Here is a 5,406-nt window from a genome sequence, read left to right as displayed (position 1 = left end):
TTTTTTTGTAAAAAATTATTATTGTTATTATTATTTTTTTCGTTTTTTTTTTTTATTTTTTTTTTTATTTTTTTTATTTTCGTTTTTTTTCTTCTCTTTTTTATTTCGTTTTTTTTTTCTTCTTTTTTTTATTTATTTATTTATTTATTTTTTAAAAAGTTTCTTGGATCTAATTCTGATAGACATGATGAAATGCAATATGAAATGCTAAGTGAATGCATGAATGAGGAGGGAAAATTTTGGGGTGTTACATCTGCCTCTATTCAATCATCAGCTAACCCGAGTAGGATGAAAGCGAACAGCTTATCAGACAAACAGGGTGAGCTGTGATTGAATACCAAAGACAGACCGAAAATTTGCGCTCCGAGAACACCACAAAAACGCGGAAATACACCGCGCTGTTTATTTTTCTTCCGATCCTCTGGCTGGATCTGAATCAGTCTTCTGGCTTAATCTGGACTTTCGATCCTCTGGCTGAACCTATACTCAATTTAGTCCTCTGGTTGGATATTTATTTTGATCCTCGGGCTGGATACGATTTTGATCTTCTGGCTAGATCTTCTTCGATCTTCTGGCTAGATCTCCTTCGTTTCGATTCTCTGGCTGAATCTATTTCGATCTTCTGGCTAGATCTGAATTGTTTCGATTCTCTGGCTGAATCTATTTCCGGTCTTCGGGTTAGACCTGACTTCGATCTTCTGGCTAGATCTTCTTCGATCTTCTGGCTAGATCTCCTTTGTTTCGATTCTCTGGCTGAATCTATTTTCTTTTATTCTCTGGATGAATCTACTTCGATCTTCTGGCTAGATCTAAATTGTTTCGATTCTCTAGCTGAATCTATTTTCGGTCTTCGGGCTAGACCTGACTTCGATCTTCTGGATAGATCTGGATTGTTTTGATGATAAATTCCCATCATTAGGATCCCGCATCTGAGGCATGCGCTGGTTGACCCTCTTTTGAAATCTACACCCAACCTTCATATTAGATATGCAGCTTCGGGAATATTCCACTTTTGGGCTTCGTACATATTCTTCGGGCTAGAACATGTTGTAACGACTCCTCAATTAGACTTGGGCTTGCTGGGGAAATAAAGCTTGTAGGCGACTTCACTGGGGAATCTTCAAATTGAGCCTTAGGCTGGCTTACTGGAACACGATTCTCAGGCTGAATCTTCGAAATGACCCTCAGGTTGGATCACTGGAACACGATTCTCAGGCTGAATCTTCAAAATGACCCTCAGGCTGGATCACTGGAACACGATTCTCAGGCTGAATCTTCAAAATGAACCTCAGGCCGGATCACTGGAAAACGATTCTCAGGCTGAATCTTCGAAATGACCCTCAGGCTGGATCACTGGAAAACGATTCTCAGGCTGAATCTTCAAAATGACCCTCAGGCTGGATCACTCACGCTTGATCCTCTGGCTGGATCTCATGACCTTGGTTGTAAAGTAATTCTTCAGTCTGCTTGGAAGAACCTGTTTATCAGCTTATGTGTATGCTTGATATGATATGCATGCAAATGCAAATCTTATGCATGGTGTAAAAAGAAATTTGCTTGGGGAAGCAAACTCCGGTAGGGAACAGATCGTTGTATCAATCCTTGAATGCTCTGTGGGGAATGAGCCACCAAAAATAAATTGGCTGCTTGAAAAGTTGACCTTGCGGGGGGAGTATCAACTATGGAAACTTTGTTCGGCGTGGCTCTGTGAGGAGAGTCTGTGGGGAAAACACTTCTTGGGGAAATGTCGTAGGAAACGACCTTTGCTGGGGATATGAACTTGCTAATCGCCCTCAAGCTGGGGATTAATAAATCTGTTAAAAATAATCTTCTAGGGAATGAGATGAACACTGGGAAGACCACCCTCTCATCTGTTGGTTATGCAACCACTCCGCTGTTGCTAGGAAGATACAGTCTGACACTGTCAACTCCGCTGGGGATATATAGTCTGGATAATGTCAACTCTGCTGGGGAACATGCTCTGCTGAGGAGAGACTTTGTCAACTCTGCTGGGGAACATGCTCTGCTGAGGAGAGACTTTGTCAACCGCTTGGGGATGAGGATTCATGACTTGGCATCCGGTTCCTGTGACCTGCAACCAAAAATACACGTATGCCTCGGGGGAATTACTCGGTTTGAATTCACCGTCCGGGATTAAGCACATTCAAAGCAATTTTAAATGTTTTCCTGTGCAAATCATCTGCAAAAGCCACCATTATGTTCATATGCAATATGTTTTATCAAAAATTCGAACATTTTTGCAATTAAACTGATAAATGAAAAATAAAGAGGCTCTTTAACTGAATTATACGACTCTTACTGGGGAGAAAATTTGTGCCAGGAATAGGCGAGGGTATCAGGAAGCTGATCCCTGAAAAGAGGTGATCGCTATAAAAAGAGAACTATCCTAATTGCAATGGGGATACGGGGTCCCACCGAGTTTCGACTCTGCTATGGCTCGTATGTCCTCAAGACGCTCTGCTCATCTTGCTTTCTGAAGTGGATGATTAGTCGATCTTTAACCTTCGAAGATTGCCGGATTGAATGAAACGGTGATATAACACTGATGAACTCAGATCATAGTCATTCGCTTATTCCCTAACTTTTGCCTGGATCGCCCCCTTTTCGGGTTTTCAATCCACCGGGATACCCATTTTTGCCTGAGCCACCCTTTTGGGTTTTCGACTCACCGGGTGTACTCTTTTTTATATCCCTAATTTTTCCCCGAACCTCTTTATTTTTTTTTTGGTTCGTCGGGATGCCCTTTTTTTGCCTGGACTATTCTTTTTATCGTCCAGCGGGTCTATTTTATGCGAAGTATTTTTTTTACTGCGTCTGAGTTAATAGGGGACGGGAATCCTTCGCCATCCATGGTTGTTAGCATCAAAGCTCCGCCATAGAAAATCCTTTTAACCACGTACGGACCCTCATAGTTCGGTGTCCATTTGCCCCTGGGATCTGTGTTGGGAGGAAGAAATCTTTTGAGTACCAATTCACCGACTTAATACCCCCGAGGGCGCACTTTCTAACCAAATGCTTTCTTCATTCGTCTCTGACCGAGATACGTCAATTTTGGGTACGTAGTTCCAGCATAGCACCTTAATCATCGAAGACAAGGTAAACAAAGCATCAACAAATTGGTTTTCTTCAAAAGAAAGTCAACAATCTTCTCGTGTAGTCTCTGTAAGGAGCCAGATGAGGTTGGGGTGTATACCATTTCCCGTTGGTTTGATTGATGACCAAAGCTGAATCCCCGTATACATCCAGGGTTTTAATCTGTATATTGACGGCTTCCTCAAGTCTTAGGATACAAGCTTCGTATTCGACTTCATTGTTGGTGCAGGGAAAAGTTATTCTGGCACCAAATGGCATATGAACCCCCTCCGGCGTGATCAACACTACACCAACTCCGCGACCATTGACGTGGACCGCCCCATCAAACATCATAACCCATTTGGATTCAGGGTCAGGCCCCTCCTCCGGGAGTGGTTCCTCTCAATCTTTCGATTTGAGAAACATGATGTCCTCATCAGGAAAGTCAAACCTCATAGGTTGGTAATCATCAATCGGTTGCTCTGCAAGATAGTCTGACAAGACACTTCCCTTGATGGCTTTTTGTGAAGTGTATTGGATGTCATACTCTATCAGTATCATTTGTCACCTAGTAACCTTTCCGGTAAGTGCTGGCTTTTCAAAAATATACTCGACTGGATCCATTTTTGATATCAATCGAGTCGTGTGAGTCAACATATACTGTCTTAGTCGGCGAGCAGCCCATGCCAAAGCGCGGCAAGTTTTCTCGAGCAATGAGTATCTTTGTTCACAGTCGGTAAACTTTTGCTAAGGTAGTATATTGCATGCTCTTTTCGACCTGACTCGTCATGCTGACCGAGCACACAACCCATTGACCTTTCTAACACAGTCAAGTACATGATCAACGGTCTTTCCTCTCGGCCTGTAGACTTGCCCCGATCTTGATCTCTTTCTTGTCGTCTGCGGTACCGATGTTGACGGTCTCAATCACCTCCTCTTAAGGTGTAATAGCTCGGTCCTCCTGTTTCAACAATCTGGCTAACCCTTCAGGCAATTCACAATCTTCCTCAACCCCTTCTTCGGCTTAATAGATAGGATTGTCGAAGTCATACTTGGCCATAGCAGTGTCGTTAGTAGTGAGATCCGGGTGGTCCGCTCTGCATGATGGAGGATCATGCTTTACCTTAGAATGATAGATTTTTTTTTGGAAAGAAAGAAAAAACGAAAAAAGGAACATTGCCATTTTTTTTTGTAAAAGTAAAAAAAAAAACTGAAAGAAAGAGAGCACAAATTTGTTTGCAAAAGCCGTCCTTTATTGATGATAAAAATAATTGTGAAATGTAACTAAATGGATGGCCCTACAAATGAGCCGTTACACCTTCGGCAAAGTGTAAGACTTTATTATGCATGTAATAAAGGAAAACAATAAAAATCACTCTTTCAGTAGAGTAACCCGGACGGTTTTTTCAGACGACCAATTGTCGAGCTTTTCTCCCGGGACACACGGGCGAATCCAGCTATCTAAGTCACAGTCGCTGTCAGCCTTGTCTTCATCTGCAGCATTGACGATGTGGGGAGAAACCAAACCCCCGCTGGAGAGAGTACCGGTTTCATTCTTCTGAGATCCCAGAGCATACCCCAATCCAAACTTGTCTTCTTTGATGGCTGGCTCCACAAATTTGCCCCAGCCTTGGGCATTACCAGCTTTAACCACTTCGACAGCTTGCTTGTATGAAGAGATAGAAGTCCCGACCTTCTCAAACTCAGGTGAAAAGACAGCTTCGGGCGCGACCTCATTGATGTTTATGGCTTCGAAGCCCTGACACAGCATCTCGCCGTCCATCTCTACATACTTAAATGTAGACAGGTGGCTAACAAAAATATCCTCTTCACCACAGATAGTGACGACCTGACCTTCTAGTTCATATTTGAGCTTTTGGTGGATGGTAGAAGTAACAGCACCGGCAACATGAATCCAAGGCCGACCTAGCAGACAGCTATAGGCAGGCTGGATATCCATCACATAAAAGGCACTCTTGAATACCTGCGGTCCAATCTTAACTGGAAACTCAACTTCGCCAAAGACAGCTCTCTTAGAGCCATCAAAAGCCCTCACAACTAAGTTACTTGGTCTCAGGATGGTGTCATCGCAATCCAACTTCGTTAAGGCTTTCTTTGGAAGAACATTCAGAGAAGAGCCTGTATCAACCAAAACATGGGAAAGCACCACCCTTTTGCACTCTATTGTGATATGCAAGGCTTTGTTGTGATTCCTGCCCTCAGATGTCAGGTCATTATCGGTGAAACCTAGCCCCCGGCTAGCGTTTACATTGGAAACTACCGACTCCAGCTGGTTAATAGTTATCTCTGGTG

This window comes from Lathyrus oleraceus, chromosome 3 (assembly GCF_024323335.1).
Source record: "Lathyrus oleraceus cultivar Zhongwan6 chromosome 3, CAAS_Psat_ZW6_1.0, whole genome shotgun sequence".
Lineage (NCBI taxonomy): Eukaryota > Viridiplantae > Streptophyta > Magnoliopsida > Fabales > Fabaceae > Lathyrus > Lathyrus oleraceus.
This window is presented reverse-complemented; position numbering follows the sequence as displayed.